The sequence below is a fragment of the Coturnix japonica genome, chromosome 24 (genome assembly GCF_054131305.1).
Source record: "Coturnix japonica strain WE chromosome 24, WE-NBRP24, whole genome shotgun sequence".
Classification (NCBI taxonomy): domain Eukaryota; kingdom Metazoa; phylum Chordata; class Aves; order Galliformes; family Phasianidae; genus Coturnix; species Coturnix japonica.
Window position 1 is genome coordinate 7810675 of NC_140686.1, and position 16321 is coordinate 7826995.

A 16321-nucleotide genomic window follows, 5' to 3' on the forward strand; every position below is an offset into this window, starting at 1 on the left:
CACAATGCATGTCCTTCTATCTTTCCAAATTAAGAATATTTCTATAGTACTTCTAACACAGTTTTCAGACTGATTCATGGCTATGAATTCAGGATGTTTCAGGTGTTACAAAAGATCCCTGTCCAGACAGAGCAACATGGAGTCACAAATACTTGGGTCATCATTCCCCTGTTCATAAACTTAGAATTATAGAATCTTTAAGGTTGGAAAAGACCTCTAAGATCATCCGGTCCAACTCTCCACCTACCACCAATATTATCAAATAAACCATATCCCCAAGTGTCACGTCTCTGCAGTTCTTGAGCTCTTCTAGGGACAGTAATTCTACCACCTCCCTGGGCAGCCTTTGCCAATGCATTACCACTCTTTTGGAAAAGAAATTCTTCCTAATATATTAATATTCATAATGGGCTGAAAATTGGAATTCCCCTTCCATTGTATAGTGCTGAGAATCATTCTGGCAGGACTCTAAACATGGATTACAAAAGGAAATGCCCTTTTGTTCCTGCCTTCTGCTAACACAACCCTTTGCATTCAACTGGAAAGTGAAATAGAATTTCTGCGAGATTCTGCAGCACAGAAGAGATGTGATACACATCAAAAGATGAACCTAAATGGTTGACACATTTGGTGGGAAAAAAAAGTAATGTTTCCTAAACAAAATATTAAAGGAATTTCCATTTCCTGAAAAATTAGGATGTTGAGTGTTGGGCAAAGAAACTTTCAAAGAGAAACAATTATTGTGGGATTAAATTTTCAGTCTTTAACAACTCCAATTTCTACAGTTTGTCCTATGACTATCTGGGCTAATCTAACCATTTTGAAAGACTCACAAGATTTCCAATAATATTTTATATTAAAAATGATTTTTATTTGAACCCATAGTCTTTGAAAAAACATGTCATCCAATAGTCCATCTACCAGAAGTTATTTAGTCCTAGGCCAAAGTACACAATTTGTTTGGTTTATGACTTGGTAACTTCATAGTATGTGATGGTGTCTCCACAACAATGCCCAGTGCTCATTCATATGGGGTACCTCAACTTTTAAGAACCATAAAAATTATTTTGATCCTTTCATAAACTATGGATGTGTCACTCAAAAAAATGCAGATTGATGCTACAAAAGAAGAACTCCAGGCTTTGTGTAGCATGGACAGTTTTTGCATCACTTCAGCTTTCTTGACAGCAGAAGCAGGCCAGGCGCTGGCACAGATATCTCCTTGGAAGTGAAGTAACCCCAGCAGTGCAGTGGTATTTGCCTGCTTGCCAGGATGGCTGCAGGGAGAGGGAAGAGTTGATGCCTATTGCATCACTGTGTTGCAGATCTTATCTCCAGTGATAAGCCTGGCCCTGTTGTACTGCTCTGTTCACTATCCTGAGCTATCTGTTAGCCTGCTAATTCCATTTCAAAGTCAAAGAAGGCCTTGTTTTTCCTAAAGCTTATCTAACTCCTCTGAGCACTCTTGCTCATCTAATTGAAATAAAGTCCACCTCCAGCAACCAGCCTTGCACCTCTCCTCTTGAAATATAGTCTTTCAGGTTCAGTTCCATTTGCCCACTCCAGCCATTGACTGTATTGGAAGCAGGTCTGTGTTTGCCACAGTAAAAGGCAGGGTTATTTAATAACAAAAGAGAACTTCTGCAAAGTGGTATCTACCAGTCTTCTCTGTTAGGAAAAAAAAAATAAAATAAAATAAAATAAGGGAAAAAAAAGGATTTCCTAGAATTATAGAATGGCTTGGGTTGGAAGGTACTTCAGAGTCCTTCCCACAGGGCTGTTCTCAAGGAGTTCTTCTTCCAGTCTGTAGACATATCTAGGTTGACCCCAACTCAACACCTTGCATTTGGCTTTGTTGAACCTCATTAGGATTGCATGGGCTGACTTTTTGATTTTATCAAGGTCCTTCTGGATGGCATCCCCCCCTTCTGTCATATCACTGCACCATTCAGCTTGGTGTTGTCTGCTAAGGGTGCACTCAGTGCCATCATCTGTGTCACTGATAAAGATGTTAAGGAATATTGGTCCCAAGATGGACTCCTGGGGAACTTCAGTCATCACCTGCTCCACCTGGGACATGGAGACATTGACAACAACCCTCTAACTGCGATGATCCAACAAATTCTTTACCCACTGAACAGTTCAACCTTCAAACCAATATCTCTCCAGTTTGGAGATAAGAATGTGGTGTGAGACCTTGTCAAAAGGCCTTGTACAAATCTGGGCCCTTTGTCCATCAGTGCCATCACTCCACCATAGAAGTAATTTTCAGGAGTGCTCTCATGACTCCAGGCATCATGGCGCAATGAGATACAGCAGCATACTGAAACAAGACCACCACGCTTGTTTACAGTCTTCAAGTGGACCCAGAGTGATGTCCCCAGGAGTAGGTATTATGGCCCATCCTTTTCAATATCTTTATTGATGATCTGGATGAGGGAATTGAGTGTACCTCCAGTAAGTTTGCAGGTGACACCAAGCTGGGAGGAAGAGTTGATCTGCCTGAGAAGGCCCTGCGGAGGGGTCTGGACAGCCTCGATCACTGGGCTGAGGCCAATGGGACGAAGTTCAATAAGATGAAATGCCAGGTCCTGCACTTTGGTCACAACAACCCTGTGCAATGCTACATGCATGGGGCAGAGTGAATCATCATAGACTGGCTTGTGTTGGAGGGAGACATTTAAGATCTTCTAGTTTCAAGTCCCTACAGTGGGCAGAGTTGACAGCCACTAAATCAGCTTGTCCAGGACTCCATCCAACCTGGCCTTGAATGCCTCCAGTGAATGAAAGGCTGCATGGAGGAAAAGGATCTGGGGCTGTTAGTTAACAGGTCACTCTGTAGGGTGTGAACCTAAGCCAGTAGTGTACGCAGGTGGACAAGAAGACCAATGGCATCCTAACTCATGTCAGAAGTAGCGCAGACAGCAGGAGCAGGAGATGATCATCCCTCTATGCTCAGCTCTAGTGAGACCACACTTCAGTGCTGTGTTCAGTTTTGGACGAGATGGATGGATCCATTTGAGACCATAGAGCATGCCCAGAGAAAGACAGTAATGCTGTGAAAGGTCTGGAACACAGGTCGTATGGGGAGCAGCTGACGGAAATGGGATGGTTCAGTCTGGAGAAGGTATAGTGAGGCGGAGGTCAGCATCTTCTCCCAGGTAACAGTGATAGGACAAGAGGGAATGGTTGCACCAGGGGAGGTTCAGGCTGGTTATTAAGAAAAACTTCTTATCCAAAAGAGTTGTTGGGGACTGGATTAGGCTGCCAAGGGAGATGTTAGAGCTGTCATTATTGGAGGTTTTCAAGAAACACGGAGATGTGGTACTTAGGGGGGCATGGTTTTGAGGACAGTATTGGTGGAGAGTGAACAGTTGAACTTGATGATCTTAGTGGACTTTTCCAACCTGAATGATTCAGTGATTCTATGATCCTATGCCTTTGGACCGCCCGTGCTATGAGGAACACAGAAACCCCTTAGTTCCTGGTAAACAATGAGATGAGCCAGGGGTGCTGCTGACTTCCCAGTCACGACAGCTCTACAGAACCAAAGACTGTATCTTCCCTCAAAATGGCCCTTATCCATCACCCTGCAGCCCTGTGCTGGGATATTTTGCCCACTTGCAGACTGGGGAGGAGCAGCATCTCCTCACAGAGAACTCAAGGTGCGGCAGTGCCTCGGGGCACTCAGTAAATGAATAAAAAACAGTCAGAACTGATTAGGGAGCTCAGGTTTTGGCTCAGACTCTCTAGAGCCTCCAAGGCATTGCAGAGACTCAGAACCTCATTACTTCTATAAAGCGAATTCAGTAATTAGCTCAGGTCAAAAGTTTAAGGCTTGGAGTCTGCTGCTGCAGAAATGGTGTCTCCGTGCACTTCAGCTGATGAGCAGCCGAGGCCAAAAGGAATAATTTGTCCCAGTGGGATAGTTTTGTCATCAGTGTAAACAGCCAATCTCTGCTAAAAATTTTCTGAATTCCTGGTTTCAAAGATAGCCCAGAACAGCCATTCTACATCCTTGATTAGTCCTACATACATAAGTCTTCCAGAGGTTTTTATTTTCTGTTTTCATCCTATTGTTCATTCTTTCATCACTTTTTGTAGTGGTTTTAACAATTTACTTGACTCCCAGACCACTGATTTTTCTTATCATGATCAGAACTCCAGGTCTCGGCCCGTGCAATTCTGCTATACCTATGGAACATGAAGCTTGACACCAGTGTGTTGTCTGTCCTGGCCATTATCTGGGATCATGCAACTTCACATGCTGCTCACTTTGCAGAGGTTGTGCCACACTGCCCAGCATAACACACTCCTTTCCCTTCTCTGACTATACCAGAGAGAAAGTGGGATGGGGAGGAGGGCAGGGAGGGGCTGAAGGATTAAACAAGACAGACCAGAAAGCCTTGAATTTTTCCCCTAATACTCAGCCATTTAATGACTAGTTTGATGATAAGCATGAAATCAAGTAGACAAGGGACATTCTCACATGTCTAAGAAGTCAGTGGGTAATTAGGCTTTAATGGGAACATTCTGGGTTAGTTTCTACTTATTTTGTAAGTCTGATTTAATGCTGTGTCTGCCTTGGTTGTCCCTGGAATTGAACTCTGCTGATCTCTCCTGGCCAGATCTTGAATAGATGCTGGTTCTGGCCAATGGTACATCAGCTTTTAATGCCTCCTTTATTCTGGGAGGTGCTACTTCTCTGGTAGAACCTTCATCATTGTGGAAAACTTTCTGTTCCTTTCAGCTTCCATTTGCCAAGGTGCAAAAGTATTCTTTTAAACACATGGCAACTTACTTCATCCAGAGCAAAACCAGCATGAAGAATTTGGTATGTGTATTTATCTCCTCTCCATGTAAAGGTAGAACCAATAAAAGCCGTGTGAGGAAAGATTTGAAATTCAATCGCTGTTTTTCTGTACCCCTGTAAATGCTTTAAGTCTAAAATTTTTGAAAGGTAGGAATAGTGAATCAACTCAAAGACTCCAAATCACGAGCATCAAAGTCTGAGAGCTGCCAAGATGAGAAAATCATTGAACACCAGATGGTGTGTGAATTCACAGTGCCCTTCAGTAATTGTGCCAGGAAAAGATCTCTTTTCTAACATGTAAGTACTCCTAAATATATACTATATTTTATTTTCAGGCAAATGCTGGTTCATTATGCCAACCTTAACCCTAACCCTAAATCACCAAATGCAAGCTAGCTCCAAACTAGCTCCAAGCTTACAAAACATGTAAACGCAGGTGGTGCTGCAAAATATGGAACTGTAGCTGTTTGTCAGTAGCATATTTAAAACCTTGGGATAGGAAAGATGTAATTAAACTTGGAGGAATCAGGGAGTACAAAGGAAGTGGGAGGAAAAAGAAGAAAGAGGTCACGTTTGTAAAGCACAATGAAAGATGGAGGAAAAAAAATCCAAATCTTGACAAAATGCCCTGGGAAGGAAAGAAAACCATTTTCAACCAAGCTCTAATCTCAAAAACATTTGCTGTTTGTTTTTGGAAGGAGAAGACCAGCAAACTTGACAGTGCTCAGAAGGAATGCCCAGCTGCCAGTGAGCTGTTTGCAGCTCTCAGCCTCCTGGAGGAGTGATGGGAGGGAGAGTCCACTTCAGGAATGCTGTTGGGGTGTTTGGGAAGGCTGAACTGTGTTTGACAGTGTAATAGACCCCCAGAGAAGCACTGAGCCTTATGCATAGCCTGCAGCTATTTGAGAACTCGAAGCTCAAATATACACACAGAAAGGTTAGCTTTTAATGGAGGGTAAATGTTTGGAGAAACCTTTGACCAGCTTTAATACTGCAGCTGACCATTCAAAAAGTCGGTAATGAATGAGCACGCATTAGGCTTGGCTGCTTGCTTTGGTGGACAATAACTCTCAGCCCTTTTGCTTAACCCCTAATGAGTTCTCCTGCCTGTCAAGTGCTAACTGAGTCTATGACAGTAGGGGTTACACCTGGCTTTGGAGCACAGTAGTTCCATATAAAGTGGTCCAGAGCATCTTGCTGAGTTGGAGAAGATGCCGTATCTCTGTGTACCTTCAAAAATATTTTCCTTTCCTTATTTTTCAAAGAACCAAATTGTTTCAGCCCTAATCATTATCAATATCTCCATCTATTCCTGACAAATTTAAGGAAGCAACCAAGTGTCTGAGGCTTGGATCCTGACTTACCATGAAGCTTGAAAGGAGACAGTTTGCTTTCTCTGTTCTTAAGATATACCATGATGCTTATGCTCTTTTGAAATCCAGCCTGGATGAATATGCTGATTCACTTAAGATTTTAACTGCATATAAATAAATTCACAGAGATATACATGACAGGGAGCACAGGAAAAAACCTCCTTCCTTTTGTCAAACAACTACTTCTTATTTATGCCACTTATCACATGTTGCTGAAGATCAAGGACCCCAAATGCTCGCCCAAGCCCTGAAACAGGTTCTACTCAATATAACCCACTGAGTCAACCTGATCAACCTGCAGGTGTCCATGTTCATTGGAGAAGAGCTGGACTAGAATGGTCTTTCCGGGGTACCTTCAAACTCAAACAATCCTGTGATTCTATAATTCTGTAAGTAGGTGAATTGGCAACCAGAATAATTGATGGAAATCATTCTTTGTCAGATTTAATGCTGACCCTGCTTTTATTATCCTGGTAGGGTTTGCCTTCACATAACAGTGGGAGCAAACAGAACTTTTAGTGGAAGAAATAGGATTAGGTTCAGGGAAGTGAGCTGTAGCCACCAGTAACTGCAGAAGTACATTCACATATTCAGAGCTCCAGCCATAGTTATCTTGGCTCTTAAGCAAGAAGAAGAAGTAGTCACTTGTTTCTTCACAGCTTCATGATCTTTGCACTGTCCATCAGCTATCTTGGTAGTAGGAAAAGGACAAATGGAGGTCAAACTCTTGGTGGATTTTCATATGCAGATTGGGATCCAGTTGATTCTATTATACCAAGTGGGGTGAAAATAGATAATGATGAGGAAATAAATTATCACTGTAGCCATGCTTTTGTGCATACATACAGCTTTGGGTGTACATGTGTGCATGTTGGGGCAGGGGATGCATAATCTGCAGAATCACAGAATCATAGAATGGATTAGATTGGAGGGAACATTAAAGGTCATCTAGTGCCAACCCCCTACCCTGGGCAGGGCTGCCAACCAGTAGATCAGGCTATTCAGCCTGCCCTTATATTTGTAGATACTCATATACAAATGTGTTTTCACACGTGTGCATCTATGTGTGTGTATTCATATATGAGTTTGTTCAGATAGGAGAAATGTGTTTTCTTGGCCAGATGTTAGCAGTCTTTATCCTTCTGTAATCACAGTTCCTTTGCATAAAGCCGTGTTTATCCTGATCTGTCCTAGGGAATATCCTTCTTCAGGGGTGGTAGATTTGGAGAATTCCAAGGGTCCCTTCACAGCAGCACTGTTGTCATCCTTCTACTTCAATTTCTTTAAGAGTTTTTCCTATAGAACTTCCTTCTATGGAGAGGATGCTAAATTGTAGTATCAAAAGATCAGTAATACCAGAAAAAATAAAACATGATGCGGAGGCAATGGGAATGTCTACGACAAGGGCAGGAACAAAGATGTTGAATGTCCAGAATGAAAGAAACATAGAAGGCCCTAAGCTATGTATGAAGCACTCTTGGAACAAATCTGAACTGGCACAGAAAATTTCTTCCAGATCAGCACTTTGCATCACGGGGTTGTGGCTTTTCTACAGTAGCATTAAAAGCCCTCAAGTTAGATGTAACATATTGCTGAACTGCAGCTTTGAATCTCAGCTTCCCTATATACTTTCAGGAAAATGCAAGCATCAAAGGATTCTGTAAAGAACTTGCCCTCCTACGCCTTCCGTATCCGGTTTTCCATCTGAGGAAATATATTGTGTGTTAATTTCAGCTCCCATCTCTCACTTTCCCTCTTAGTTTGGCTGATGCCTTTGGATACCATATCAGTGTCAGTGTATATGCAAATACCATCTTGTTTGGTTTGCCTTGGGACAACAAAGTCTTTGAAATGTAGATGTGGGAGACCCAGTTTGCCTTCCTGTCTGAGAGACTACTTTCATTTAACTCCTAATTTTTGATACAATTCAATAGAAAGGTTTTTCTCTTGTCTTACCAACCAATCATTCTCTCTCATTTAGACAAATTTGGATATATTTGGTCTGGTCACTGTGTTATATGAATTGTGTCCATGTTTCATTTGGTGCAGCAATGTTCCCTCAACAGTGATCAGTAGAAGTCTGTAAGGAAAGTGAACAAGAGCAGGATGAGTAGAGAATAAAGCCAGTCAATGAAGCAACAAGACACAGCATAGCAGGTGGCACTTGGGTCACTGGAACCTTCATTAATGCAGTAAATCCAGATTTGAGAAATGACCAACACAGAAAAGGGTCAACCATGTATCAGCAGATTTCCACATGCCCCTCATTATAGGAGATGTAGATCAATATGCTAGGTACACCTGGTTCATTGTATAATAGTTATGTAAATACAAGCTCTGATTCACCTTTCATTGACAAACTGCTAGGGTAGTTCACCTCCTCTTTTGGGCCAATGAATTATGTACAGAAATTACCTGACATCTTGCATGATAAAATTCTAAAAGATGTTGAGGCAGTGCTACTTTTCCAATAAAATCATTATGTCCTGTTGTTATTGACCTGTATGTCAAAGAAGCTCCTGAAGGGTGCCAAAAATATTCAAAAGACAAATGTCTTCACAGAGCACTAAATACCCATAAAGCATTTTGAGTTTACAAGACCAGATCTGGGCCAGGTCTATTTGTCCCTATTTGTTTCACTTTGGTTTATCAGCCAGCCACCAAACACAGTAAAACAGCATAAATGTCTTGTACCATCCTGATAACCCACCTTCCACTGAACCAACACTCACATACTGCTTGCTACACATCTACCACTTCAGCATGGTGGATGGTTGACTTGGTACCAATCATCTCATCCTTTCTCTACAGCCACCCCAACCACAGAAAACAATCAATTTAGTTCTTAATATCAACTTTTGCTGGCAATTTCATCCCATCTACTCATCTCTGATCTTTTGACTAAAGTTATCTTTTTTTTTTCTCTTTATTTGGGAGGTTTCAGGCAATCCAGAGATACCTTCCTCTTTCAGCCCCTGGATTTCTGTCACCATACAACATCCCGTTAGACCACCAACTGAAAAACTGCAGCTCACAGATCAAGATCTGGCAGAATTCTAACATCCACCTCAGGAATACAGTGTTCTATTATGCAGTGTGCAGCAAACCATGTTTTTTATTTCAAATATAATTTCACCTGCTAGTTCAGATATTCTTAAAACTTCTCTTTTATTTTTGGGCTCAGCTAATCTAGTGCAGTATTTTAGGGGATCGAAAGGGAATTCAAGACATAGGTCAAGAAAAAATGCAGAAACTAGATAGGTGAAGATCCGCTGGATGTACTTACTAGTCATGGCTTGGCTGCTAGAACTAAATCCACTCTCACAATCTCCAACATTCTGTTCTCCACGTGTTGGTCAGTCACCTTAATCTTTTAGCTTAAAATGAACACCATCCCATCTTCTTGCTGTATGAAGCTATACCTTAGGGACATGGTTCAGTGGGCAATAATGCAAATAGGTGAGTGGCTGGACAAGAGAATCTTAGAGGTCTTTTCCAACATTGGTGATTCTATGATAATAATTTCCCCTGTTTTTTAAAACCTGACACAATAGTCTTTTGTCTGCTGATTCCTGTCCTGATTTGGTTCATGTGTTCAGTACTGTCCCCATGGTGTTCCTGTGACCCTCATTCCCAAAAGAGAGGCAGGGTGAGCTTTATTTCTTCACTCGGCCTTTTGTATTTCACAGTAAAATTGCTAAACCTCCTGAATATATTTTCAAGAATAGAAACAACCTTGTTAAAAGAATGAACTGCCAGTGCAATGAAGGGTGAAATGCAATAGGAAACTGACTTGATAAAAGGATAATTCCAGTAAATGAATAACACTTCCTTGTATCACACTAAGTGCATACTGCTCAGTTCATATTAATAGCAACTACAGCCCACGTTCTGAATTACTTTTCTGACAATGAGTCTTTTGCTAATTACACAATGATGACCTATGTTTTGGGAAACCAAAGGGCGGAGTCCATATGATGGCTATCAGCCACCACAGCATGCTTAGCGCATATAGTTCTAGACAATATTGTATACCATTTTCCTATTTCTCTTGAGTGCTAAGCTTTGCAGCCATCCTCTAAGTGTACAGCGGCTGGTGACAGTGCATACGTACCCAAGTAGAAATGTACTCCCATTGCAATGTACTGATTTTAGAGATTGGAGACATTAGAAATGAGTTTGTCAAGAAAGGTGATAATTTAGTCTTCCCACTTTAGAAGACATGCAATAAATCTGCATGTTGTCCTACTGTACATGATACGGTGTTGGTAAATGACACTTTTCTGAGGCAACACTGGGGCCATGCTGTGTTCACACTAATGTAAAGTAGACTTCTTTTTCAGCATGGCCAGCATCTTTAACATTCTTCTTCTTGCTGCTATGTTGGTGGCAGAAACAGCTGGAGCCCTTCTGAGGTCAGATAGTGGAATTTTAGCTGGAGGCATTCTTTGTCTCAACAGAGATGCCGCCAGTTTGTTCGGCTGAATGATCTAAGGTAAGGGCCGCTGCAGCAGAAATGCACTTCTTGGGCCAACCACTGCCCACCCACTCTGGAATCACTCCAACACACTCACTAGACCCCCCACCTCTTGTTTAATCTTTAATGCACCTCTAATTGCCGTAGGCTGGACACCACAGTGGGGCAAGCAAGATAGGAGTGATGATTAGCTCCCTGACCCTGTGTGCTATGCTGGGCACTGGGAAATGTACATCTAATGGCTGACCCTCCATCGATCCCAACCGTGTCCTCCGGGCAGAAGGAATCATTAGCAGCAGCTTATGATGGAGGCGCATGCAATACCTCTCATTCTACTGGCTGTAGGCACATGAAAAAGCCACAGGCACAGCAGACCTGCCCTACCTGTTCTTGCTCCTCTGACTCAGTTGGGCTATTCTTAGTTATCTAGTGTAATAAGGAATGGGGGAAGGATGGACAAGTGTGTCCTGAATATGGCCCTTTTGTGCTTCCCAAGATCCTCACTGAAGAGAAGCTTCTCCAAAGCTGGAGCCATCCAACAGAAGGCAGTTGCCAGCAATCAAGAATTACCAACAGCGAGGGAACTTAGATCAAGAAGTTCCTTTTGAAAAGATTACCACCACCCCAAATGAGTGTTTGGAGTGAACAAAAGGAAGGACTGAGAACAGTTAAATAAGAAACCAGAAAGAAAAATTCAGTGATAAAGGGACCTCAGAAGTGAAAGAGATGGATCCATTGCTATTATGTCTCATGGGGTAGATTAGCAGAGATACAGCTTCCTAGAGCCTAGAACAAAGACAAAATCCTCTAAGGGGAAGAATTTCTGAAAGAGAAAGCAATTGCATGAGCAATACTGAAAATGTGTCTTTTCCAGGTTCGATCCAAAGTCAAGACACGAGAGCAATCAAAATCCAGAGTCAGCCATACTGGATTAAAAATATTAAGGTCATAGAATCATATAATCACGGAATGATTTGGGTTGGAAAGGACCTTTAAGATCACCTTGTTCCAACCACTGTAGGGACACCTCCCACTAGACCAGGTTACTCAAAGCCCCATCCAGCCTGCCCTTAAATGCTTCCACAGAGGAAGCATTCACAGCCCCTGTGCAACTCATTCCAGTGTCTCACCATCCTCACAGAAAAGAATTTATTCTAGTATCTACTATACATCTACTCTTACTCTGGTGATGTAACTTGCCCACTGTTTAATGCTCTTTTATCTGAATTTCTCCTTCACCTATGGAGTTCACTCAAGTCTCCTCTAACTTTCTCTTACACTTGTTAGCTATTCCAGCCTTAAGCTCAAAAGTATTTCCTACAGCTGGATTTACCTACTAGAGAGAAATTATTTTCAGTAAATGCACCCTGAGGTTGGAACATCAAAAACATTTGCACATCTCCAATTCTGAAATTAAATAATTGGCTATTGACCTTGACTTTACTGTCATTACTTGCCTTTCTTCCCAGAACTGGGAAGAATCCTGTTTGTGGCCACCTCTATTGATCTTAGGTTATACTCTAGTTTGGTAGGGATGCCTTCAATTCATCCCAGCATTGCAAATACAAGTCATGGATAATATCTAAGTCAGTATCACAGCCTTGGACTCCAAAATCAGTGGAACAACTACTTCTGTTTCAGTTCGCAAGGTAAACAGAAATGCAGTGAAGACCAACATTACCCGTTCACAAGAAGCAGAGATCTAGAAGAGTAGCAGATATAATGAAAGATAGCATTTGTCCTTCAATAATTCCTGGGGAATCCAATAAAGACTCCTGTAGGAATTCAAAACAACACATTCTTTTCTCATCATCATTTGCAGTTGAGCAAAGCTTTTCTCTGATACATCTCTTTGGAGAGAACGTGAAGCCACAAGTATCTTAAACTGGAGTAAAGAAAGTAGAGGGTTGTAATCCAAGCTGACAGGAACAATATTAATCAGGGAAGAAGAGGCAAAGCAGAAAAGATAGCTCAGACATCAAAGAAACAGCATGACATTTGAGGGGAGTGTATGAAGCCTGTGTCTGAAGGCTGCTCCAAAAGTAATGCCTCCTATTTTGTGACATCAGCCTATGACATCAGAGGTAGATGTTGGTGGGATGTCAGCAGAGTCTGAACCTCTGCATCAATGTTCCATTACATTTTGTTGCTGTGTGACAGGTGGCAGCAAAAGGGCAGTCTAACAAAATAGCATCTGGCGTGGAAGTGCATGAAAAGCAAAGGTATGGAATTGAATTTCTGCATGTGGAAAAAAAATGCACCACAGACATCCATCTGCTTGCTGAATGTTTATGGAGACCAAACAGTGGATGTGTGCCCCAGTGGCGCAAGTGGTAGGAATGCCACGTTGCAACACCGGAGGCCCTGGGGTGAATCCCCCCTGTGGTGCAAGTTGTTGAAGTGCCACTCTGCTACACAGGAGGCTCGAATCCCGGGGGGTTGGACTCGATGATCTCTAAGGTCCCTTCCAACCTGCATGAGACTATGGTACTATGATGATATGATGATGTGGGCACAGTGTGGGGTGGGTGGTGCATTTAAGCAGTGGCAATGGCAGCAGTGGGTTATCTCTACTGGTACAGATTATAACAAGCACAACATGCAGGCTCTTGTTCATTGCTGACAAAAATACAAAGCTAATGGTATGGTAGCTATGTTGAAAAATAGTGTTTTGTAGCCAAGAATTTGCTCTACCAAATGGTGTTATTGTGCTCTTTGTATCTGTTGTCATTTCCCTGGAAATAAACAGGAGGCATTGCTTTTGGAGCAACCTATGTATTAACCTGACTAGCCACAACTCTGAAAGCGGTTCTGTCGCAGTCGGTATCTTCTCAGAGGTCGCTTTGCAGAATCAAAAGCAGATGGCACGATGGATTTTGCAAAGATTTTTGGAAGTTTACATGAATTGTTATCACCAATGACGAAAAAAAAAAAAAATGATACAGTTGGAAAGCAGCTCTGAAACAAATGGTCCTTGCACTTTCCTTAACCCTAACCCTCCTCCCCCCCACCCAAGCTGCAGGAAGCTTGTAGGTCCAACTGGATTTTACCACAACACAGAGGTAGACTGGAGCAACATCACATGGAATAAAGAAGTTGGAAGAAAGGATGGCCACACTGCTCCATCCCCCTGAAAAACCTTTACTTGGATGCTGGGGGCTGGGGACTGGGAGGGCATTGGGTTATCACAGTAAAAACAACCTCACACAACATGCCGCTGTCTGTCTTGCAGAAATCTCATATGACCTTGGGCTATGAGCCTCAGACTGAACCTCCTGTTCAAACCTGACCCAGCTCTTTGCACAACCTGAGCAGGAGGAAATGTGAGATGTAACATTGGCAGCTCTGGTTCCTGATGTATGTCACCCGCTCCCCGTCAGCAATTTCCCCATCTTTTCCAAAAGCTGAGGTGGGAGAAGAGCCCCCTGTCATCCACAACACCTGCACGGGCCTCTGGGCAGGTAGGGTGTGAGCAGCAAAGAGGAAGGGAAAGCTCATTTAAGGAGATTTTTTACATAAAAATGTTCTGGTTCCAGGTGACCTCAGGGTGTTTGGGGATAGCAGAGAAGGGATCATTCTCCTCCTCTCACAGGTTAGTGATACAACAGTCACAACCTGGATCAAAGTGGTCAGAGGCGTGGGTTGACTTGGTGATCTTATTGATCTTTCCAACCTTAATGAGTCTATGATTCTATGAAAGCAAGCTGGGTAATGAGATCTTCCCTGGGGAGAATACTGTGGGAGACAGTGTCAAGGGTTTTTTACTAAAGTTTAAGTAGATTGCATCCACAGTCTTCCCTTCATCATCTGGTCATAGAAGGAGGTGAGGTTGGTTAGGCTTAATGCATTCCTTCTACTTTCCCCATTCTCTGTTTTTTGGTATTTGGACTCATATTTCTTGTTTTGGTGTTGGTTTGGTGCTGTTTGTTCTGGGGTTTTTTGTCTCCTGACTTTTGCTCTCCTGTGGGTCACTTGTGGCCATGGTGGTTCTCCAGGTTTTATACAATTTCTTTTTGAGTGAAAGGTTCGAACACTAGGATAACTTATTCCAACACTGAAAGAGAGGAAAATCAAAATAGGTGTAGATTTAACTGAGATTTAACTTTAACTGAGGTACACAAAAGGGACAAGTATCTTCTCGTATCTTCCAGCTAAAATACAAGGAATTGCAGCAACCATACAAGTACTCAAACTTCCACTCTGCTGACAGTTCTTCTCAAGACAAGAACAAGTCCCAAAACCTGGGAAGAAGTATTTGCAGATGATGTGGAGACCTGAGACACCAACGACTGTTCTTCTTTTCTTCATATAATACATCTTTATCTGCATGGTTGAGCAGCCTGCTCGCAAGGTTTGGCTGGATTTGGCCCAACGCACCCTGCTCACCCAGCCATGCCTGCATGCTCTCAAGGTATTTTTGCACTGGAGGTTGCCTGGGGCAGTGCAATGCCATGAATAACTTTCCTCCTAAATAAAAGAGGGGATGGAGATATGGAAGAGGCAGGTGAGTTTGGGCTAAACCAGTAAAGGAGGAAAGCTGTTAAGCAGAATTTTGGATGGACATCTAAAATTTCTCTACGTAAGCAGTGGTCTGTGGAGGTGCAAAGAGCTGAAACATGAGAACATACATGTCAACTAAAAATGATATTGAATCTGGCACTAAAGTAAATGTCATCTGGCTCAATATGCATGGTGCTAAACCCAGAATCTAACAGCTAAAATCAATTCCCATCTGCCTTCAGGAAAATACTTAGCAGCAGATAGAATCACCAAGTTTGGAAAAGATCTTCAAGATTATCCAGTCCAATAGTCCACCTACCACCAATATTTCCCCATTAACCACATCCCTTAGTACAACATCTGAACATTTCTTGAAAACCTCCAGGAACAGTGACTGCACTGCTTCCTTGGCAGCCATTCTAGCGCCTGACCTTTCTTTCAGAGAAAAAAATTTACCTAATATCCAAACTGAACCCTTCCTGGTGCAACTTGAAGCATTCGTCTCTTGTCGTACTAGATATAGGGGAGCAGAGGCTGACACCCACCTCACCACGACCTCCTTTTGGGCAGTTGCTGAGAGTAATGAGGTCTCCCCTGAGCCTCTTTTTTAGACTCAACCATCCCAGTTCCCTCAGCTGCTCCCCATTGTGTTCCAGACCTTCACAGCTTCAATACTATTCTCTGGATATTCTCCAGTGCATTGATGTCTTTCTTGCAGTAAGAAGCCCAAAACTGTATGCAGTACTTGAGATGCATCCTCACCAGAGCTGAGTACAGAGGGATGATCACCTCCTGCTCCTGCTGATACACTCAGCTGATACAAGCCAGGATGTCTTTGGCCTTGGCCACCTGGGCACACTGCTTGATCATGTTTAGCCAATCATCTAACCAGCACCCCCAGGTCCATTTCTTCCATACAGTCTTCCAACAACTCTGCCCCATGCCTGTGACATTGCCTGGGGTTGTTGTGGCCATAGTGTAGGACTCGACACTTAGTCTTGTTGAACTTAACAGATAAGACATAGAGCAAAGCTGACAAAATCCAAGTGCAACACTGCACATTCATTTAAAGGCATTGCTGGAAGTGGTATATCTTGGTTCTGCAGTGGCTTTAAAAAAAGGACTGAGCAGTTATAATATTGAAAGTTATAATATTGA